Source organism: Seriola dumerili, unplaced genomic scaffold, assembly GCF_002260705.1.
Source record: "Seriola dumerili isolate Sdu_G_001 unplaced genomic scaffold, Sdu_1.0 BDQW01000331.1, whole genome shotgun sequence".
NCBI classification, from domain to species: Eukaryota; Metazoa; Chordata; class Actinopteri; order Carangiformes; family Carangidae; genus Seriola; species Seriola dumerili.
Genome location: NW_019174586.1, coordinates 5,516,784 through 5,542,216, shown reverse-complemented (window position 1 = coordinate 5,542,216; position 25,433 = coordinate 5,516,784). Strand labels below are relative to the sequence as shown.

At 38.0% G+C, this 25,433-nt stretch overlaps 1 protein-coding gene across 1 annotated transcript in view; it reads right to left on the bottom strand.

Moving 5' to 3' along the window:
• Window positions 1-25,433, bottom strand: part of LOC111232470 (leucine-rich repeat and immunoglobulin-like domain-containing nogo receptor-interacting protein 2) — a 133,591-nt gene that overhangs the window by 63,484 nt on the left and 44,674 nt on the right. The window contains exon 2 of the mRNA XM_022760008.1: window positions 21,333-21,419. The gene's annotated coding sequence lies outside the window, so the exon portion shown is untranslated. The remainder of the gene's footprint in view (window positions 1-21,332; window positions 21,420-25,433) is intronic.

The following is a 25,433-nucleotide window of genomic DNA, read 5'->3' as shown; positions in this document are numbered from 1 at the left end:
AGCAATAAAATCCCCTCTACATGTTATCTATACAAGGTCTGTCTATTTTTGTTTTATTTTTTTTCTTCAAGAAGGGATAACATGAAATGTTTGTGGAGAAAATGTCAGGATATTTAAATTGTAAACATATTGGATGAAAAGCATTATGTTGCAAGTGTTTCAATATTGCAGTTTAATATAGTAGTAATTCTGGCTTAATGAAGCAGCGCCTCTCTGTCTCCCCTAACCTGTTCATGCTTCAGTAACAGCAAGGCTCTGGGCTAAACAGATGATGCAAGTTGTTGTGTTGTATATCATCTGATCATTGCTCTGCATATTCAGTGTATGTAAATCAAAATTTTCATCTAGCTCTTTTACCTCAATACAGCCACAAATCAACATTTTCACTAAGAAAACCCTCCATTTGACTGCAGTCACTGCAATCTAAGTTACAGCTCATAAGTATCAGTATATTTTCTAAAATAATGCAAATAATTATGAATGATTAAAAAAAAATTCAAAACACAAGGAGGATAATATTGTCATTTGGGTTATCATTCAGTTAACACTGATGGTTTCACTTTTCCTTGGGACAGGAATTATTCTGGAGCTCCAGGTGATTTTAATGGAGAGGAAAAATGTCAAGATGAGGACATTGAGAAGACTTCCTGTGCAGCAAGTTTTTTTTTTAAGCTTGCCCTGAGCAAGGCTGACAAGATGAAACCAGACTGGACTCTGAACAACAAGGGCTCCTGTTTAGGGGACTGCTCTCTGACTCATCCCTCTGCAGCTTTAACAAGCCGTCTGCAAAGGGCCATGTCTTTGTCCAAAGCAAAGCAGCATTCACAGTCCTTTATCTTTCCTTCTTTGACTCTCATCCATGTTCACTCACATGTTTATATCAAAGATAACATGAAAACACACGTGTCTTTGAGTATTCCTGTTTCCTGCCTCTCCTTCACCGTATCTTTAAATGTAGTACAGCATTTTTCAGCCTCTCTCTTTCACTAAAAAACTGGTAGCTGTCTACGGTCGTGTCTAATATTTAAACAATTGTCAGAACAGAACAGTACAGAACAAACATTTTTACTAACTATTTATCTTTTGGTCAGTGACATGTTCTGTGAATAGAACAACTACTGCTCACATTGATATCTGTCATTTATTAAAACATAATAGTTGCTGCATTTTGAATGAATGTGAAGTTTGGTGGTGGAGAGCTGTATTTGCTTGTTGGTGCTTAGTGTTACTTGGGATTCTCGCTGTGGTATTGGCCCAGCACCCCTATGTCAGTCGCAGCCACTGGTTAATCCTGTTGAGGGTTTTACACTTCATTTGGCTGGAATTTTAATATATATATATATATATATATATATACACACACACACACACACACACACACACATATGACATGGATAGAAATATAGTGGAGAACAGATCGTCTGTATATCAAGAAGTAGTAGTAGTATATCCAGAATGGAGCCCTGTGGTGCTCCATTATTGATGGTAAAAGGGAAAAAGGGATAGATTTATTTTTAAGGTTCAATGTGTAAGGTAAGCATGGAGACAATTTAGCCCACAGACTGCACTTTTCTTAGTAGGATCTATGTGATTGAATTTTTTAAGAGGTCAGTATGGAAGCCTCTCCCTTTCACTGTGGAATAGTTCTCCCTTTTTCCTAAATATACTTAAATCAACACACAATCAACATTAACTGTAAAAAATTAGCTCCAGAGCTACATGAAAAAACATGATGCTGAAGTTTCCCGAGCAGTAAATTCCTTTGTGTACTGTACTGAAATAAAGAAATAAAGATTGGTCACACATCAGTTTTCCCCTTTGGCCAAAACAATGTGTCTCTACTGAACACAGACTTAGTTTCAGAAAAACTAAGAGTGGTGACAGTCTCTGTGGAGTCTTTTTACTAATATTTTCCATGGCAAAGGGACAATGGCTAGGTCAAGGATACCTGTCAAACACTATCCACTTCTATATACAGTATATATATATATACATATATATATATATATTAAAGGAAAAAAGGACAGTAATCCATTAACCTACTCACTATTAGTGAAATTTAACTTACTCAGAAAAATTATAGTGAATTTCAGAATTGAGCAATAAATCCTCTACATGTTATCTATACAAGGTCTGTCTATTTTTGTTTTATTTTTTCTTCAAGAGGGATACATGAAATGTTGTGGAGAAAATGTCAGGATATTTAAATTGTAACATATTGGATGAAAAGCATTATGTTGCAAGTGTTTCAATATTGCAGTTTATATAGTAGTAATTCTGGGTTAATGAAGCAGCGCCTCTCTGTCTCCCTAACCCTGTTCATGCTTCAGTAACAGCTAAGGCTCTGGGCTAAACAGATGATGAAGTTGTTGTTGTAGTCATCTGATCATTGCTCTGCTATCTCAGTGTATGTAAATCAAAATTTTCATCTAGCTCTTTTACTCATACAGCCACAATAGACATTTTCACTAGAAACCCTCCATGTTGACTGCAGTACAACTGCATCTAAGTTACAGCTCATAAGTATCAGTATATTTTCTAAAATAATGCAAATAATTATGAATGATTAAAAAAAAATTGAAACACAAGGAGGATAATTTGTCATTTGGGTTATCATTCAGTTAACACTGATGGTTTCACTTTTCCTTGGGACAGGAAATTATTCTGGAGCCTCCAGGTGATTTAATGGAGAGGAAAATGTCAAGATGAGGACATGGAGAAGACTTCCTGTGCAGCAGTTTTTTTTTTAAGCTTGCCCTGAGCAAGGCTGACAAGATGAAACCAGACTGGACTCTGAACAACAAGGGCTCCTGTTAGGGGACTGCTCTCTGACTCATCCTCTGCAGCTTTAACAAGCCGTCTGCAAAGGGCCATGTCTTTGTCCAAAGCAAAGCAGCATTCACAGTCTTTATCTTTCCTCTTTGACTCTCATCCATGTTCACTCACATGTTTATATCAAAGATACACATGAAAACACACGTGTCTTTGAGTATTCCTGTTTCCTGCCTCTCTTTCACCGTATCTTTAATGTATACAGCATTTTTCAGCCTCTCTCTTTCACTAAGAAACTGTAGCTGTCTACGGTCGTGTCTATATTTAAACAATTGCAGAACAGAACAGTACAGAACAAACATTTTTACTAACTATTTGATCTTTTGTCAGTGCATGTTGTGTAATAGAACAACTACTGCTCACATTGATATCTGTCATTATTAAAACATAATAGTTGCTGCAATTTTGAATGAATGTGAAGTTTGGTGGTGGGAGAGCTGTATTTGCTTCGTTGGTAGCTTAGTGTTACTTGGATTCTCGCTGTGGTATTGCCAGCACCCCTAGTCAGTCGCAGCCACTGGTAATCTGTGAGGGTTTTACACTTTCATTTTGGCTGGACAGAAACATTATCACAGTTTGCATTCATAGCTGGTCCATGTGGATGCCTGATAATCCTGTAAACAATGCACTCAATCCTGCCGAATACACAAAGATAAACAACAAGCGGTCGCAATGACACAGTACGAGGTCAAGTCGGGCCTCTTTCCTCATTTTCTATTTTTTTTCCTTTCCCGTAAATACAGTTAGAGACACTGAGATGTGCTGCCAAAAGCCTTCATTTTCAGGGAAAGGGATTTCACTCAACAGTGCCAAAAAGCATCTCCCCCAGAACTCATTATCTTGTCCTTTTTGTCACAAGGAGCAAAACGCCACATTTGTGAGCAATGTTTAATCTCTGACTAGAGGTCAGGTTTTACTAACATGTCAGTCATACAAGGCGGAGCAACCAAACTTTAAATTTATGCAAATGAGACAGAGTAATTATTGGCTACAGAAGTTTCTGATGTTTCCCTGTGCAACTGGCAGAGAGAGATTGTTGAGTAAATGGCAAACATTGACTATTTTCAAATATATCAGTGTTTAATGACAGAGTGATGAGGGTCAGAATTTAATCAAACGCAATGCATAAGGAACAACTGAACAAGTTAATTTATCTCGTGCCGTTTGGTTTTTATCCATCCATCCATCCATCCATCCATCCATCCATCCATCCATCCATCCATCCATCCATCCATCAACCATGGTCGCTACAAAAGATGTGTGTGAATTCAGCAGATGGAAAGAGTAATGGAAAATTGTAAGTACTGTTACTTAAAGGAATCTTTAAGTAACTCAAGTAGAAGTAAAATTACTTGTGAAAAATAAAAATGCAAAGTAAGTAAATTAAAATGTACTCAAAGGTACAATGTTAAATTTTTTAAAAGGGGGAAGTGGAGGGGGAAGTGGAGGGGGAAGTGGAGGGGTAACCCCCCCCCCCCCAACCCCCGANATGTTAAATTTTTTAAAAGGGGGAAGGGGGGGGGTAAACCCCCCCCCCCCCAATCCCTGCAGCACTCCAGTTAGCCAAATTCCAGTCACTTACTTTGCAGCCTGTGCATACAACTGATAATTACAACACCATGGCGAGTGTCCATGGACTTTATGTAGCAATATAAAGCTACATAAATCAAATAGCTGCCACTTCTTATAGAATTAATAGTAGAATAAATCAGCAGAAAAAGTGGAGAAGTATAAACACAAACTCCACAGTGGCTGCAGCTGACTTACACAGAAAAAACGCTATGTTGCTAGGAAACACAGTAGTTAGTGTTGCTCTCTACAGTTAGTTTCAATAATCATTCATTCAGTTATTTCTTTCACACACTTGTCTGAATGTCACTCTGAGAGTCTTGTGCACCACAAACTCTTCTACAATCTGCTCTATATCCAACTTCTCTGCTCATTCATTCTGACGGTAAAATATAACCAGTCGAATCAGTCTCTCTCGTCTCATTGTAAAGTATAACCGGTCCACTCGGTCTCACTGTGCTCCACTAAGGTTTCAAACACTGAGGTGAATGAGCTCTGCAGTCACAACGTGGATTATCAAAAACTGCGGAAAGGTCATGCACACCTCACTGACAGTGGAAGTGGACATAGAAGTCACAGCTGAAGGATCCATTTAGGAACCTTTAGCCAGACCTAGCATGCACCTGTTGGTCATGCAGTATGGCAGGTGTGCTTGATCTGGGATACTTGCTGTGGTCGCCGGGTGGTGCATTAAATCAGCAGCTTCCTCTCTACTGCAGCTGCTGATTTGGTTCTTTTTTTTTTTCATTTGTGCGGTTGTCACACAGTCAATAGATAAGAACACTTCCATGAAATGTCTGCTACCAATGACATCTAACCCATCCACTTCGATGTGGATCACTCCAGACTTTGCTAAATCATTCAAGGCATTTGAAATGTTTCGTGTCAAACTAGTAGCTCACCTAGACAATGAAATGAACAAATAATTATTCTTCAATCAATGCAGCAGGACATGAAACATGTTTGTTTTTTATCCTTTCCCTTTTCTAACTTCCAGTGTGATGGGATTTGTCTTTACAATGAATGGAAATGTCTGGCTTGGAACATTCCCCTGCACTTTACAACTCGTTTCCCCACACATCAATGTACGCTAGGCTTGGGCTGTCACTTGGGTAATGAATAGCAGCAATGAACAGCAGGAGAAGTAAGATAAATAAAATAAAATATTGCGTTGTCACCGGCTTCGTTCAAACTACTTTAACTGGCACACACGTCTTCCTGCTGTCAGTACAATATCAGAGCGGGGAGAGCAGGTAGGCCGCATTATCAAGATATTAATCATCAGGTTGGACGTTAAAGCGTGTTGGAACCCCTCAATCTCCATTCAGCCCTGCTGGCTCCTTGGATATTTCCCCGCTTATCTTAAGATCCTATTTCTATTTGTTTTGTTATTACTTTTCACCCAGTGTACTTGCTTGCAACCCTCTGCTGTATTCAATTAAATGCAATTCCAGCAGAAATACATTGCCATATCATCAACATTCCCCCTCTATATTATGCCCAAGTCCCATACAAACACGCGTCACCAGCTACAATGTTTCATGGAGTGCTTACATGTAGAATTATCATAGCATTTCTTAACAAGTTTCACACATAAAAAGAAAAGAAAAGGTATAATCGGTTTCAATGAGTTCTGTTATGATCAAAATACTGCAATCAATGATTCAAATATTGCAGGAAACAGGCTTGGTTAGTGGGGTGAGATATGGAAAGTCACTGGGGTTGACACACTTTGACCAATGAGTAGGCCCACAAGACCTCCAGGGGTCGATCTCATCGCAACTAATGAACGTGAATGTGAGCTAATGACCCAGACGGTGGCGGTAATGCACTAAATCCCAAATAACATCAGAAGAAGAACTGTGTTTTATGGCGGCACCCGAGGATTTACGGCACTTTATATTCGTCGGGTATGGCTAGTGCTACCGATTTAAGCAACTCAACTGGTGCGGACATGGGGAACTGTTTAATTAAAACAAAGCTGTCTCTGATTCTGTAGTAGTATACATTATTTATTTAGTTCTGGGAACTGGGATTGATTTGGGGCTCGGGATAGAAGGGTAGGAGGAGAATGAAGAAGAAACAAACTAAAAAAATTTAAATAAAAAAACAAATAAATGAATATGAATGTTCATTTTTTTGGGGACTGTGAACAAAGTTCAAAATCGTGATCTATGAATGTGAATTAGTTCATTGTAATCTGAATGAACTGAACTTTGAGCTGGCTCTTGTCAAGAGTGAACACTGGCTGGGTTAAACTATCATGGCACATCTAAATATTAGAAAAGTAGCTGGTAGCATAGTTAGATTCTAGTTGCATGTTTTTATCTGTGCTAAGCAGATGTGTCCATACAATAAATCTAACGAATTTGCAATTATTATGATAAAGATCTACTGAGTGAACAACATATGACTGTGTATCAATGGCTTTTGATTCGAAGTAGATTCAAGCTTTGATTAGTTTGGAGTTTGAAGGTCGGCAGCATTACATGACTAATTGAAATGTAGCTTCCAAATGTTAACATTAAATACTCTAAGGTTTTATGTGACATGCTTGTGCAATATGTGCAGTGAAATGCAGGAGGGTATATTCTTAAGGACGTGCAAAAAATGCTTGAGTAAAATATAATAAGAGTAAAAAGGAATTATTAAAGGATAAAAATGATAAGATAATACAATTTTTATATGTTATATAAATAAGTAAATTGCTCAAGTGCTGTGCAGTTTTCCAAAAATGTAAAATGTACGTGACACAGTTGCAATGCAAACTACACAATGCAATTTTGTACACAATGTATGCAAATGTGCAGGGCATTGTTAAAGATGCACAGAGTACAAATGTGCTTGACAAAGCTGAGAATATACAGAGGTGAGAGGACGCAGTTCATCAACCTGATAGCTTGAGGGAAGACGTTTTTTGTGTTGGACTGGTGGAGAAGTTTGTGTTCTGACCATAAAAATAGGGAGAAACTACATGCAGACTTTCAGGTTTAAAATAAATCAGAGGTCTCCTGGCCAGTAGACTGAGATCAGAATGAGTTCAAAATATGTTATATTTCTTTATAGCACAGCTTTAATACCCTCAAGATGCTTCGTGTGCCCCAGCCAACTGTTAAGCAGCCAAATAAAAATCACTGAACTGGACAAGATCTTTCATGACAGGCACTTCTTTGCTCACAATGACGTGTCACTGATGTTTTCTTGGAGTTTAAACTTACTCAAGCTTGCTAATTACGTGTAATCCTCATGCTTAATCAGACCATTTATCACTTGCAACACGGAACAAAGCGGGCAAGAAAAGGGAAATTTCATTTGTCAAAGATGAATTATCAGTCTGCGAGGTGCAGGGCAAAGCTAACAAGTTATTTATAACCTTTAAAATATTATTCTATAAGTCAAACAAGGGTAAACCTGCTGCTTCATAAAAAAAACAACAAAAAAAACAAACAACATTTTATCCACTGAGTCACCTTAAAACATTGCCAATGCCAACAAGTTTGCATGATGTTTGACCCAAGCGCAGTTTGAACAACCTAAGCACCACGGCAGGGAAACAGGGAAGTCTTGGCCGCCTTTGAGCATAAAAAAAAAAAGAGTTCTGCACACAATGGCTCCGGCACTGGCCCAGGCCTGCATCTCCTCCCCAGAGGTACAGAGAACTTTTAATCTAATTAAACCAAGACTGGGAAAGACAACTTGAAAGATAAGGGTGCCATAGAGAGTGTGCTGCCTGGCACCACTGCAATTCATCCTTCTCAGTAGCGACTAAAGCTAGTTATTAAGTCCTTGAGGATGACAAGGGTGCAGTCAGGAATGGTTCACCAAGTGACAGTATTAAATAGCAGCTCGGTTTGACAGCTGCAGTCTTGTTGAGATTGACAACACAATCACAACAGGGGGACTGACAAAAAACGGGCACGGACAATTCATCTTTAGGGGTTTTTTACTTTTTCCTGATGTAGTAGAGTGAACAATAAAAACATGAATACTGCACAGACAAGAAGGTGCTGGTCTGCTTAAAATATTCCTTGGACAAGTTAAAAATAATACATCAGTGGAAAATAACAAATTACTGGATGAAATGAAATTGCAGTATATAAATCTCCATTGTTACCAGATTTTTTCCCCGGATTAAATATTGTTGAGAATCCACAATGGTATTGTAATAGTAATAAAAATACAGTTAACTCTGTCTCATTTGGGATTTGGTGCTTATGATGCATTATCAACAGCTTTCTTCTGTCTTTATTTGCATCCACTTGATTATGTTTGGTGGTGGTAAATGCAGTACGGTAGACGAGGACTGCAGAGGGAGGTTTTAACTATATGATCTTCCATTGCGTCCTGAACCTACATCTGTAAAAAAAAAAAAAAAAAAAAAAAAACCACACACTGGTGTTATAAATTTTTCTTTCAGCTAAGAAAATCTTTTTATTTGAGTTATTTATGCCTGATGAGTCAACTGGGTCCATAATGAATCTTAAAAGTTTGTGATGGCCTGTTTTTATATGCTGGATATAAAAAAATATTTTCCACTAGTGGAAAGCTGAATGTGTACACATGACATTGTTAAAACTCCCCTGATTTCAACCCTAATGGTGCCTACATGACTAAACAAGAAACAGCAAAAACACTATTAAAACACTGGTGAGGACACTGAGAGCTAATCACCCTGTATGGGCTTAGAATTAATATAAGAAGATAATGCAGTGTAATTAGTTATGGGCTGTCAAGCACTGTTTCTGGTCTGAACCAAAGCTAAAAGGTTAGGCGGCATGTTACTGACACGTGGCATATAGGTGTAATTATAGTAACTTTATTAAGATGGCAATGGTTGAATGAATGAATTAAAGATAAAAGATAAAGATACAATCAGAAAATATAGTCCAAATAAAGTTTGTTGCTGATGATCTCTTAATTGGCAGTCACTGTTCCCTAGGGTGGTGTTGTACTTTTGAAGTAAAACATCAAAATTAATTGATGATTTATTCAATCTGCTACATGTGTTTTCAAGTTCACTCCCCATCACAACATTTATATATTTAAAAAAAAAAAAAAAAAATGGCATGCTGTCGAAAAGAAGGTGATTTGGATATTTTCTGACGGGATGGCACAGACTATGGCTCAGAGACAGTGCTTATAATGTACAACAATAGCTGGCAATACAAATTCTACAGAGAAAAACCCATCATTCGTTTTATTCTTCCAGACTCTGAGATAGTTCCAAGCTGTGAGTGTGACTGTAAGTGGCTTTCATGTATTGCTTGCCAGGAGGGTCACGCACAGCAGGTAATAATTCCACTACAGTATGTGGTAATAATTAGCAATCTTCATTGTGCAGCTGTAGGGGTATTTGCTGTCCCGTCAAAGAAAAAAAAAAAAACCCTGCTTTCTGACACATGAGGAAACAATGGTGACAAGAGCTCATACACTGTGGCATGCAAACACAGTATGGATGAATATAAATTACCTCTATGGTCACTCTCTGAAATGTCTTTAATCATAATGTGAAGTGCACAACTATTTTCTTTACAATGCGTGTTTTTACTGCAGTCAAGCACTCACCATGTACTGCTCAATAAGAATGAAATACGTGTGTATAAAAGCAATTAGGGTTTATCTCAAATGCATTCATCCACACACTGCAAACTTAATTAATAAAGCTACCCACAGCTGTGCCCACATGCCACATGCAATAAAGATGCCACACATTTAACCCTTTAGCTGTAGCTTACACCAGAAACAGAGCACACATCATTACATAAATACTGATAGTGTACTACCCTTTCATATTAATTTCAAGCCCAAACACAGTGATAAACTCCTGATGTCCTTTACACCAAAATTTAACAGCATGTTCCAGGGGAAAACCTCAAAGCAGTGTCTGGGGGAGTTTACTTGCCCTTTGACACCCCTCCTGCCGCTTTCAGACACCGGTGTCCTAATTATGATGGTGGCGCTGGTGATGATATTCATTTTGTTTGGAAATTAGATAATAAGCATAGAACATCATTATAAGTTCCCAAGCTCTTCATTTGAGCCACTATCAGCTATAATATCCCAACTGCAGTCAATTACTGTGCCGTTTGCAAGTTACAGTGACCTTATACAAACTGACAAATGGCCAATTTCTTCACACCCCTCTGCATCCCAGCATGCTTTGCCTTTTCTTATTCACTGCCTACTTCTTAAATGCCACATTTGTTCCTGTTTATTCCCAAAGAGGTTCCTTTTGTTTCATTTTTCTTTTTCAATAAGGCTATTGGCTTAAAGGTATTGGTAATATGGATTTCATTACCCTCAAAAATGTCTGTCTCTCTTTCTGTCTGTATTAAAAATAAAAACAAACAAAAGGTCCCTAGGGTAAGAGAGTATTGATGCTTTTTGTGATTTGGGAAAGCTGTCCCTTTGAATATAAATGGAAAGTCACTAATAAACATAAATATAATATCCGTAAATACAGCAGGCACCATGTAGCGGAACTAAATATAGTTTAAGCTGAGTGCACTATATGATTTTTATGGTAGAGTAAACCATAATCACCTGTACCAACAAACTGATAATGGCCTCTGCCTGGCAGTGTTCCTAGCCCATCTCCTCGGGGTAATGACCCCTCAGAGCCACTGAACTTGCTGTGTATGCTTATGCTACACTGCTCGGAGTTTTACCGTCCTCACCGCACACGCGAGAGGTCGGGTTCACCTTCAGTCAGGCGTTAAAATGAAGTCCACTCCCTCACAGAGCCCATCACTCACGACCATTCGACTCCCAATTGAACACATAAAATGTAGTCTTATGAGCTAGCTGCATCGTATATTTCCCTGTAAATGGGTGAAGACTATGTCCATCTAGAAAGGAAGAGGTTGCATAATGTAAAATAGGGTGGTGGAAGAGAGAGGTTTCTCCTCCCGTTTCAAAAAAATTCAAAATTACAATGTACTGATATTGTCCTATTTACCCAGGCTGGGTATAGTATTGGTAAGAAAGGCTGGGCACCCCAGTCCTTCCAGGGATCCAAGTGTGACTATGCTCTTTTAACCACAATATATTCATAAATTCTGTCTCTGCTATAGTTCAAAGATCAACCTCTTTGCATAGCCTTCCCAGGTTATACATACAAATGGATATGCATTTCACCAGAGGGATCAGAGAACAGGGTCAGCCACAGAGCAGTGCCCACGGAGCAGTTGTGGGGGGTTCAGTCACGTGCTCAAGCTCACTTGGTGGTGGATGGTTGATGTAATACCTTCCAGTTGCAAGCTCACAAATGCACCCTTCTGTCAGCGACAGAGATCAAATCAGCAACCCTTAGATTGTTGGTTGGTCTGTCTTCAAGGGAAAGTCATAGTTCTTCAGGTTCAAGGACCCTTGTGAAGGACATTTGATTGTAACCTTATGCAGACTACTGACTGTAAAAACAACTGGTATCTCTGTGGCATCACCCAAAGCAAATGTTCTAAAGTTTGGAATATTTGATTAAATGTTTAATCAATTGGAACTTTGATTATGCAATATTTACCGGTAAAAATTTTGATAATTGTTCAAACTTCTTAAATAAGAGGATTTGCTTCCTTTCCTCTTTCCTTTCCTTTCTTAAACGATAGTAAACTGAATACCTTTGGGCTCGGACAATGGATCAGAAAAAATGAAAACTGCAGCCCTGGTTTGGATTTCAGTTTACTGCTAAACACAATTTTTGAGGCAGAAATGTATCTATCACTTCAGCAAATGTGGTCCAAATCATATTTATCTTAAAGCTTCACAGTAATATATGGTTTAGAGTATATGTGTGGTGCGGTGGACCCAGAGGAACTTGTGCCCTGACCCTACAGTGAAATGCACCCAAGGATACATATTGCCATGGTGATACTATGGTGAAAACAAAACACTATCACTACTACTGTTACTAAAGACTCTTTCGAAGAATACTCCCGTTTAAAAGCCCAGTAACATACATTCTCATTCAGGATGTTTGTTATTCAGTACAACCACAGTTTTTCTGTTGGATACTGAGCAGCTCCAGTGAAGCAGAGGCCCTGAAGTGCCTTCTCTCACCTTGTTGTGTGTGTATGTGTGTGTGTGATTTTTGGACAGGGGCCATAGGATATGTGAGACTGAAGGTTGATGGTCCAGTGCTCCTGCCCAGGAAACTAACTCCCTCTCAATCACCTTATTCAAAGTGCTGTAAGCTTGTTAGGTGCAGTATTGCTCCTCTCACTCTAATTTCCTGCATGACATAGTCTTATTTGTTTCATTGCGGTTGCTCCACTGGCCATTTACCTATCAGCATTTTCAGCCAGTCATAGTATATTCACCAGCACTGGACTTCTTTCCAGAGGAGTTACAGTGGGAATCTCTTTTGCTGATGAAACCATGACGTGAAACCATAGTCAACATCATATCTATTCTTATAAACTCATATTCAAAAATATTTTCTTTTATAAAGTAATGTTAAAATAAGTCGTTTTCCTAGGTGATGCAGTAAATGTAAATGTGCTGTCAGCATTATATACAGTATGCTGACCAAGCACGGCCACTTTAATCTGAATTAATGCTTCACTCATCCATCTGAGCACACGACCTGCCCTGATGCTTGTGTTTGGCTGGAGGTGTCCTAGGATCAACAACTGCATAACATGGATTGATTGTTGTGAGACACTAATAATCTTCCTTGTATCATTCTGCTGATTTTATCTGTGACAACAAACTAGTTAGCTACAATGACAATGTGGTAGCTTTTGTTTGTAGGTTTATAATATATTAAACATTTCTTAAACTGGTTAACTGTTAAAAAGGCTAACAAAACCATTTTATTTCCCCCTAAAAAAGTTTCCATTTTCTATCTTTTCCTGAAAATTACAATATGTAGCCACCATAATCATATTTACCTTATTTATCTACTAGCAGAGTTATTTTACAATATAGTTTGTAAGGCCAACCAAAGCATTCCCGATTCTCATATAACAAAAAAGCCAGTATTCTATATACTCTTTTAAAACTAACCCCAAGTATATAGACAGTACCCTTGGTATTTTAAGTTGTATTACCCTCCCTCAGTAACTCTATCTGTCCATAGCCAGGTCCCTGACTACTATTGATCTGTATCCCTGCTCCTTTTCAACTGTGTTGTGAGAAAATGTTCCATGAAATATTTATTTTCCCTGCATTTCCCCCTCTTTCAAATCTGGGCTATCCTTCCCAGTCACACCTGCTGATCCAAGCCATTTTTTGAGACAGGGATTTAGCCCTCAGTTGGCTCTGCCTAGTGCATAATATTCTGTGGGTTAGAGCCGCATCGCTGCACATTAAAGGTTGAAGTGGAGGGAACATGGCGATTGTTGGCAGAAGTGTCATGGGTGTTATTACCCCATCCACCTGATCATCATCTGCTGCTGCTGCTGCTGATGATATAGTTTGTGGAGATAAGGTGTTAGAGGGCGTGAGAGAGAGGGAGAAAGAAAAAGACAAAGGGAGAGAGAGAGGAGGTTTTTGAATACACAGCTGATTTGGGGTTGGCTTTTCTAAAAGGGGACAAAATTGGTTTCGTCATTTAGAATTCACTTATTTCCTTCAAAACAGCGTAACCTGGTTTCTGTCTTAAACTGGGCTAGGTATACAGAGGTTATGTTCAAATTTAGAATAATCCTCATGAGAATGAACATGTCAACAAAATATCCTTATATACTCTAGGTCAAGTGTGTGCATACGTTTGTATGCCATATATGTACAGGTGAAAGGATTTCTGTGGGATTATATAATGTGCAATGAATGTATAGTATAGTGAGGACGGGAAACAGATTACTGTGGTCTGCATGTGATCTGTCGCATGTAAATATTCACGTTGACCCCACAATAGTTGAGCTGGCTATGCACTCAATACTCTGCTTCACATTTTATATTTCTTCTTTCTCTGTCCCAAACTCACAAACACTGCACAGACCCAAAGTTTTCATAAAGCCCCATATACACACAGATCACGGCATCCATAAATAATAGAGCACACATAAATTAAACATCGAAGTTGAGTTTGCGATAGCCGCTCACTGCTGGCCGACTAAGACTCCTCATTCTCCCCCGCCAAGATTTAATTAGAAGCCTTGCATTTCCTGTATGGAAAACAACAGAAAAAAACAAACAAACATGGGGGAAGAAAGCCACAGGGAGCGTACCCTTTGATTTCCACCACTGAACTCTGTTATTACAGTTTGCAATAATTGTGGGCTATGTGAGAGGACAGAGCCTTGAACAGGAACATCTAATAAACACCTGCTTTCTCCCCTCTTTTATTCACCTTTACTATCTTCAAAGATTTGCACTCCCTACCACCTTCTTACAACCCTCCAGTTCCTTCATGCATATCGGTTCGCATTTATAGAGGCTGTGCAGATGCTGCACAAATTGCCTGGCAACCAAAGTCAGTGCCAACATGGAAGCCCAGTGGAGAGTTAGTTGTGTGCAAACAATGTCCAAATACATAAATAACCAGGGATGAAATAGAGATGCCTACATGAAAATGATATTGTTGATGTAGACGTAGGTCTGTTCAGTGATATAATATAAGCTGCATCTAATGCAATTCTGATAAAGTGCAATCTTCAAAAATAATAAAATGATTATCAAAATTGTACATTAATCTATTAAAATAAGATAAGTAGTGTAGTTACACTACTTACTCTACACTATATATATGTAGTGCAATATCTATATATAGTATATCAATTTAAAATATTTACAAATAAAATATAAAATAGCCAGATGAGAGTCTTATCTACAAAATTTAAAGTATGTATATTTGTATGTATATTTTTTCATACTAAAACTTGTATTCCAATGCACAACATGTTCAATTCAAAGAGTCAGCTCAGGCTTGTTTCCCAAAGCATGCAGAAAGCCCTCTGCTGTATTCAAGCTGTGTAGATGTAGCTGTACTCAGACATGTGAAAGTTGAGCCTTTTACACACAAAACAAACACTTTCAGGAATACAGATTACATGTTATGCACATCAATAATTGAAGGTTAAGATTCCACAAGCCATTTTCGTCTATTTGTCATATGAAAACTTCACATATACCAATTACAGTATGGCTGTCTAGGCAAGTTAAGATAATTGTTTTTGACTTTATATGCATAATTCATGCTTTTTGCATTCAAAGACATCGTGTTTCTTTGTAATGCTTCCTTGTTTGCCCAACTAAAAACACAAACCTGACTTATTTCATTGCCTTTTCAGGTTGGGCTTATTAGGTTTAGATAATTCAATCTGTGATCAGGAAGATCACAGTTTGAATTGTCACAATTATGAGACATTTTATGAGATCTATCTAAGCAGGACACAAAAGTAAATGTCTTTTTGCCAGCTCATTCTTAATTATGGCTTTGGTGATATTGAGACTGACATTTAAGATCCCTATTTTTGTGAAAGACCTGAATGAGGCCCATCTGGTCTAAGTAGGGCACTGGGGATGACAGCGCGGCAGCATGTTAATATGTTCTCTCAGAGATGAGGGGGCCGCTGTGTTACAGAGAAGATGATGATGGCGCTCTCAGTCACGTTCACTCACTTAACAAACCTTGTCTCCTCTTGATCATTCTTGACAGTAACAAAAGGGGTGAATATTCTCTAATCAAGGCCAAAAATTCTGATCACTGCTGGCATGTCCCTAATCAGCCCATAATAGCATTTTGAGGACAGTGTCAGTGGATAATGACGGGTTAGTCATACTAAACAATAAGAGATGACGGGTTTCCATCCTCTGAAAGATACGTGTCCTAAAAATACTGGTGGCACAAGATTATTTGACACTGGGGAACCTGAGGTGCTCGTGAATACCTGAGTTAGCCTGAGGAGGACTGAGAAAATACTGTAAAGCAAGCCTCATCATATCCAAGTCAAAAAGTAACTCATGCTTTAATTTATATATGTAGCTTTCTGCATGAATAAATTATTTTGCCACTTTAAAGGAATATATGTTAAGATGTATTTAACATTTCAGTTATTGGGGTGCAACCTTTAAGTATCAAGTTAAATTAGAATTGCAGCATCACGTTGTTGCAGGACATATGGTCACAATCTGCAACAATCTCCCCTTCTGTTCCTGAGTTACAGCATTGATAACAGCCAGAAGTACTTTTGCAGAAAATGATGAAGTCAGACTGAAGTTTGACACACATTTGGATATAAAATGTCATTACTTCATCATTCTATCCTATTAGACATTTGTATGAAATTTTGTCATACTTAATGTATGAATTCTTATTATGGCCAAAAATGTGTTTTTTGAGGTCACAGTGCTCTTGCCCTTGGACAATCAATTTCTGATCAGTTCATCTTTGAGTACAAGTGAGTGTTTGTGCCAGATGCAATGAAATTCTTCCAGGTGTTACTGAGATTTTGCGTTCATGTGAATGGGACAGATGGACCACCTGAGAACAATATGTCTCCAGGCATAAAAATAAAAAAATGTATACTTAATAGAAAGTAGTTCCACACAACAACAACAACAACAATAAAGCATCATTTGGTATTATTTGCAATATAATTGCCAAAGGCTTGAGGAAATAATGATGAATCAATATACTTGGTGGAGATACGAATCTATTACCAAGAATAATGAGGCCTGTGGGCAGCACAGAAATTATAAGAGACAAGATGAATGCTGTGTGTTTTCCATTATTATGACTGTGTCTTACTGGAAATGGAAAGAAATACATCTGTGTCTAGTAGCCCAACTGTCCACCTCATTATGAAGAAAAAAAGTTTAACAACTACTCAGAGACAAGAATTTGAATTTCTGACATTTCACAGTAATCATCATAAAATAAAACACAGGCAAATACTAAGACAGCACGTGTGTATTCCCTCTGCATCCTTCACTAAACTACAGTTGTCCAAGAATGAAAAGGGAGCCTTTGCCTTCAAGCTTCAACAAAGGAAAATAAAAAATTCAGATCTATAACAAATTATAACTAGGTGCAGTACATCTTTGCAGGTTTATCCCTGTCTTCTATCTGCAGTGAGTAGGCTTCCCTCTCCAAACCAGTCTTCTTACTCTGTTCTCCCTTTGTAACAGTGGCCAGGCTTTCCATTACGTGTGTGCTGTCAGAGCCTACCTCTTCCAGAGAGATTATTTTTCCCTTTTACATCTCAAAGTGTGCAGCCAGATCTAATAATACCATATCCAATTGATGTTGGGGAAAATGTAGCACTTCATTTAAGGAAAAAATAATAACATATATATATATATATATATATGAAAACAAAAAAACAAATCACATCCTGCATCCACAAATGTCAGCACCAGAATCTCTAATCCCCGCCGGATAAACACTCGTATTTTTGCCTTAACGATAATTAAAAGCTCTGTCACAGTTTTCTCTGGCATGTGGAATGAAGTGTGGCAGGTGATAAAATTGAAGGTAAACCGTGAGGTATTTTGAAATGTAATGCATACTGACTACTGCTCACCTCTTCTCCCAGCTGAGAAAATGGGAAGGCGGTGCAGAAATACAGGCCATTTCCTGCTGAGAAAAGATTTGGAAGAAGCACATCTCACAGCGCTAAAGGCCAGGTGGTGTGTTTACTTTTGATCTCTCTTTTTCATAATAAAAGTGAGCAAACCTTCTTTACATACATACATATGAATGTCTATTTTACATGTATTTTGTCTAGGAATTTGTGTATCAGGTTAATTTGGTAATCTCAGTCTTTTTATATTTTTTCAGACAAATTCAATAATTTGCACATATAATTCCAGATGTATTAATCACTTACATCTTCCAAGATTTAGAACAGCTCACTGTCAATAGTTTATCAGATTCAGGTGAGCACATCTATGGAATAAATACGATCATACTACAACACAGTCTTCCTCTCTCACAAACTTTAAAATCAGACTTAGAACTTATTCGATGAGCCAGACCACCTGAATTTTGTATCTTGTGGCCTCATTTATTCTGCTGTTTTGTAGCAATTGTAGTATTAGTATTTTGCTCATTTAACATATGACATGAAATAGATACTAGTCCTATTTATTTATTTTTTTGTCGGTGCTATTTTGTGTGTATGCGAGTGTTTTAATTTATAAACTGTGATTTTCATTGTAATTGTTTGTAATTTCCAATTGTCTTTTTGGGTTTTTTAATCTCACCAGCACGATCCTTTTTTTATTCATTTTAAGTATTATGCCTTTTTAAAATTATTTGTGAAAAAAAATGAATCAAAACAATTTTTGTATATTTGTAGGGTAACTTGCAAACAGTTTGAATACATAAAGAGAACAAAGCAATATTAGTCCAAGCTCCAATATTTGCTTACAATACTCAATCATATTATTTGTATTAGACAAAATATATTTTATGTATATATAATTACAGGTCTGAGCTGGTGGTATTGACTGTCATGGAAATTCAGCTCCCATGATGCAACCTGCGGAAACTTCCGCTCACTGGTTGACAACTTTACTACACTCCCTTGGGAGATTTGTTTTCTCTCTTTTTTTAATTGATTAGAGATGTTACAGTTTATGAGGCAACTGAATTTAACAAACAACAGCAGCTGGATAATCAGCCTGTGCGTCCAGATGTATGTGAGTTTTGGAACAGACACATCAAACTTTGTCTCAATAAAGACCTCTCTGAAGGAACACGACATCTTGATTTAGATGCAAAACACAATCCCATGCTCGGCTGGCTCCTCCCATGAGGTGCCAGGAGATTAAGATTTAATGGTGATACCGAGGGAATGACACTATCTGTCTGCAGCCTCCCATCTCTTCACACAACATCACCTCTGTTGCTTTTCTATCGCTTTCTCTCCCCCAAACACAGATGTAGACGCACTTGACTACACAGTCATGCATACACTCAAATTTGGGCACACACACAACTATGTGCATGCTCCCCACAGATGCCTGCCTACACGCACATGTGCGCACACACAGACAAACACACACAGACACAGACACAGACACACAGACACAGACACACAGACACAAACACACACACACACACACACACACACACACACACACACTTTTAGACACTCACAAGTGCAATCTAAAATCTGACAAAAGCTCGGGAACTGGCAGATGAAGTCAACTGAAAATTGACTTGTAAATTAATACTCGTCAAGATGATCTTTTGGTTTTACGAATACTGGAATTGGCTTAAGAAAATCTGGATTTGCACTCAACATGCTTGGCAAAACAAACATGTCTGAAGGGGCTGCACTGTTCTACACTGTTTAACACTGTAACGAACAGAGCGGATGTCATCAATTACCATGATCTATATCCTAACTAAACTAAATCACTGTAGTACAACACACAATTCTAGTATATCTCTGTCTAGTAGTAACCAGACCATCTGTAGTGTGTGCTGACTTAAGGAGGAAGCTACATTGTTCTGTAGGTCTGCAGGAAAACATGACTGATGTTTACATTTATAATATAGTGAAGTCAACATAACATCAACACAACTAAGAAAACAGAGAATCCCTTCATTTGGGGGAGAGTGATGAAATGCAACCTACAGTAAATGAGTTAAGAATTTCTCTTTGAGCTGTAGAAAGTTTATAAATTCCCCCCTATCTGAAGGGGGAAAAACCCCAACCACCTCCAATTATGAAAAATTAATTTCAGGCCCTGTAAAACATCAACTTATCCTCTCCTTTGCTCCCATCTTCATTACTACATCTGAGGTCACCTAACAATAAAGCATAACTATGGATCTTAATAAGCTGCTTGCAAAGGTGAGCTATGGGCTCGTTTTTTATAGGACAGTCTCCTGGATTCACAGGGTCAGACAATGTCATGAAAAGAGCAGGTCATCAAAGTTATTATTTACCATATTACATCGACACACAGGTAATATACTGTAACGGCCTTTGGTTTAGAAAATCCATATGCATCTCTTATGTGTCATGCTTTTATTTTCTTAAATAGTAGAAAGCATGTCATGAATGGCACTGAACTTTTTAATGTGAAAAGGAAACGTCAAACTTAATTATCTGATCTATATATGAATAAGTACATAATAATTCAGATTCCCTCAGTATGACTTCCTATTATAACTTGAAAGCACCGCATGAAGAGAAATACGCAGTACTCGCTGTACTCTGCAATCTATGATCTTAAATTATTTATGAATCGTAGGTGTTTTCTTTAGAAGCTGTGAAGAGTTCATGGACTGCATTGTAAATTCAAAGGATGCTCCCGATTCAACTGAAAATCCGAGGTGACAACGTGAAGCCTTTTCCTCAGGTGGCAAACATCCTGCTGTTTTGACCTGCTTGTCCTGGTTGCACTGATGAGGGATCAAGGCATCATTCAGAAATGATTTGTATGTCAGCGGTCAGAGAGACTGCAACAGGGGACACCGACTCACCAGTGCAACTCAGCGACACAGAGCACATCGAGCAAAAGGAGCTGGAAGACTTGAACATGTCCAGTGCCTCGAAGCTAAAGCTATAGTATATATAGTATATATACTCTCTGAAGATACTCTCTGTATATATCTGAATAATACTGGAGCCCAATAAAGCCCTGTACAATAAATTCCATTGGACCTTACTTATGTAATTGTTGGTCTTTTACTAGAGGACTCTGGCCAGTAAAGTAATATATAGGCTTTTCTCACTGTTTGCAGTGACCATAAATGAAGAAAGAAAAACATGTTGCAGCAATAGAAAGACTGAAATGGTTGGATGAGAGCCACACATTGAAGTTCAAGATAGTTACAGGTAGTGAGTAACATAATTATGTCCCCCTGACCTAACAGAAACCACAGAGTCTTTTATACGCTTATGTTATTTGTCTATTTCTCTCTAGCATATAGGCAACAGGATTGATGTAAAAGGAATGAAATCTTCCAGAAATGAACACACAAGTCTCTGGAACAAAACAGCTATGACACACAAATGTCTGCTGCTTACCACTTTGAGAAGCAATCATCCCCTCAGCCATGGCCTATTCTTTTCTCTCTTCTTTTGCTGTGGTTGTCCCTATTTTCTGTCTTTTATCTAGAAGTAGAGGAGAGGAAAGAAGCAGAAACGAAAAGAAAAATTACAGGTAGGCTTATAAAGCACAATGAGAATCAATACATGAAGATCACAATTTCAAACATCTTGAAAACACCATGCTTAGAAATTAGATGGACACAGAAGAGACGGGGAATCAATAGTAGAAACAGTGACAGTGCATCAGCAAAAGCTTCGCTGTATGCTGAGCTTTCAATCCACATAAATAAATCACGATATACTGTATATCTTTTCAATTTTCTTTAACCCAAGCAAGGCTCATTTTTCGGTAGACGTTCCTGATCTCTTTCAAGTCCCTAGCAAACCGTGTGACCTACACAATGCACACTGGCCCCTGCCTGCTACTTTCTCTACTATAATGAGTCCCCTTATCCAGACTGCAGGAGGAAACACAGAGGATGGTGATTATGCAAAAAGCGTGCCTGAGTTGGTAATGCGATGATGAGAGAAAGAAAGATAAAGAGAGAGAGAGAGAGAGAGGAGACAGTTATCTCCTCCAGTCCAAAGGCAGAGAGATTAAAAAAAAAAAAAAAAGTTTGACTCAGGACACTCTTGTTAAAATCACTCTTGACACCCTGCGCTATTAGTACGCCATTAAGAGTTCAAGGACAATAGCTGTCCTGTTTTTTGATCATTTATCTGTTGGATCCTCTTGTTAAGCCTGAACCCACTTCCTCACAATGGCCACAGAATATTGATGGGCTGTGAAAGGGTGATTTTTCTGAATTCATTATTATCCCCTTTTTGTCTGCCCTTGATATTACAGATGAGCCAAACATTTTTGACATCCATGATTGAAAAATGAATTCCTTGATGTTGACATAGGCCTCCTAATAATTTTAATGACAATATTAGACAGAAATGATACGTACTAAAAGGTACTTATATTGGCATGGATGTTTAGGCATGCTAGTGCAGCTTGATAGTGGATGGCAATGCCAGCTATTGGATGGATTGTTGTGAATTTCTTTACATTCGTGGTCCCCAAAGGATGAAGCCCAATGACTTTGATGACCTTGTGGCCTTTCACCTAGCACCACCAGCAGGTCAGCAAGTTTGCTGTATTGAATACATTATATCAACACCTATTAGATGGATTGGCACAAAATTAGGTACATGCATTCATGGTGCCTAGATAATGTCTCCTAAAGACTTTGGTGACCCCTGACTTATCTTTACTATCACCAAAGGGTTGACTTTTTTGTTTCTGAATGAAATATCTCCACCTCTGCTGGAGTATTTAGTACCAATACTGATGTGACTTGGAAAAGAACTGATGTACTTGTACTGTACTTTATACCTCTAAAATCAATGACATTCCCACCAGCTTCAGCTGTACGTTTGAGTTGAGTTAATTAGCAAATGTGAGCATGCTGACAATTGAAACTACGATGCAGGTTAACATTATACCTGCTAAACTAGCAATGTTTTTGTGAGCATGTTAGCATGGTCAAATACATAACACTCTTATTCTTGTTACATTATATCCTTATGGATATATTCACTGCCCCTTTGCACTGTGTGAGGTCCCCTTGTTCGTAACACATAAACAGGGATGTACAGTTTCAGTATGTATAGATGGTATGTCTCCGGTGCCACCATGGCGAATGCCTGTGTATTTATTGTGATTTGCAAATAAAGTAACCTTGATTCAGATTGTAACTACAGCATATCATCGCATATAATGTGATTTAATAATCGTTCATGGACAATCTGTCATACTCTGGATACCATTGTCAACATTCCCCCGTCTGTCCAAGGCTTGGCCTTAATTCATTGGGATGCATTAGCACGCCATTTGCCACCTGGAATCAAGCTGCACACCAATCAAGACAATAGTGTCTCCCCTTAATTATGTGACCATAAAGTGTCCTAATATGCAAGAGCACCTGGATGCTGTTATAGACATCAGAGCTTCATCAGCATTTGTACTTAACTACCACAGCCCAATCCCAGATAACTGGTGCTTGGACAGATTAGGAAATGGGATGTTTTTTTTTTTTATCATTTCACTGATCACCTGAAAGTGAGAAAAGGTTAAAAAAAAAAAAAAAAAGGTTTTCATCAGCAGCAGCAGAATTCATTCTTGAAGAGTAAAAATTAGGCTGCATGTATAAAGAGAAGATGTGATGTTCTCATGGGTCAGAATCATCTTTGAAGGAGAACACTGATATAAAATTCTGTTTTAGTTTTATAATTTTATCAAATTTAAAATAATCATGTTTTCCTGCAGCAGTTGGTTTTATTTGTCAATAGTATTATTTAATTTACACATATTTCCATTCGAAATGAGATGTGATGCCTGTGTACCTTGATGATGACATTAAAAAATCTGATTGTTACACAGCGAGTCACTCTTAGTAAGGTCTGAAACCCAATGTTTGTGAAAGATCCTGTGATTGCCAATGTACTGTATGTCGTCTATAATTTTCCAACCAGTTTGGTACAACAGAGACTACAACCTATTTGGGGGATCTGCATCTAAATCTTTCCTGATATTCTTTCACTAGAGAGGGAAACACAAGACTTTTATGTCTCTTAATTTCACCAGAAAGGCTGCCATATGCATTCTATGTTTTAACACCATCACAGCAGAAGTAAATACAAAAAATCTGAAAAAATAAGAAAAAATAAACTACATGCCACAATAACTCATCCGCCTGATCCAAATGTCTTTCCTTTCAACTAATGATACACAGCTAATAAAGCAGAACCAATTACTTTGCACAGCTGGACATCTTTTATATGTTCCTTTCGATCTTGAGCATTTGATTGCTTGTAAATACACGCCTGATTTATATTTCTTTACAGTGTAAAACTCAGTGGGGCCAATGACAAGAAAGCAATTAATCACATTATTATGGCAATTAAGAAGTTGGTCTGCTCCAGTGAAGGTAGAAAAAAAGCCCAGGATGAGAGAGGTGAGAGTGTTTCCCTCTAGGAAGTTAATGTGAGTCAGTAAATTACATCCATCAACCCCACTCTTCCACATAGAGAAGGTTTCACATGTTACCACTGAAGTGCTGTTCATATGTGAAGATTTAAATCCATTAGCCTTTTGTTACATAACCTTTTTTTTTTTTACTTTGTGGCAGATTTGCATTCAAGGGCTTGGGTACTCATAAAATGTCAAACATTAATATACTACTACTACTACTACTATACTATAAGTAACAGTGGGTGCCGTTAAGATAATGTGATATACCTTTGTTTTACCAAGCTCCAATAACTAGCATGAGAGATCAGTTCCCATGGTAAACAATGATACACATACCAGATTAGGTCAACCTACATTTTATCAGGTGATTTAACATAGCACAACTTCAATGTGACAATAGGGACTAGTCTTGGAAATCAGTACCTGCATATACAGTTCAATTCTAGTGACTTCACACTTTATCTTACACATGAAAGAAGCATTAAGATTTGATCAACTTTGACTTTAACATCAGTTAAGTATGACTTTACTTGGACTTCGACCCTTTCAATTGAAATGACTTAAGATGTTCTTCAAGCTCAAAGTTGTGAAGTGTGAATGCTCTCGAGTGAGACAATATTGTGACAAAAGAGTCAAAAACTCAAGGTTTAGACATGAACAGTTCGGAAGTGGAGGATGTTGCAGGACTAGTCTAAGAGGGTTCTATTGATGATTTCATAGCGTTATTGTCCAGTGGTGTTTTACTAGACAGAACTGCTGTTCTCTGAAGTAGGAAACTACCAACTTTCTGTATCCACCTTTCAGGCCTACAAGGCGTGAGGAAAAAGATGGACTTTTGAGTCTTGCTGTAAGGTAACAAGCAGCTAAGTATCTTTGCTAACATAAAATCAATGAACCCTTGACATAGTCAATGTGGTGTGGAGATCTTTGCATCCAAGATTTGGTAGCCTAAATGTTGTCTTGCAAAATCAATAACCAATCAGCAATGTCTAAATCTAGCCATTTCTTATTGATGGAAGGTAGCCTGGCGTTACTGTCTTTCTGTTTCCCCCTCTCGT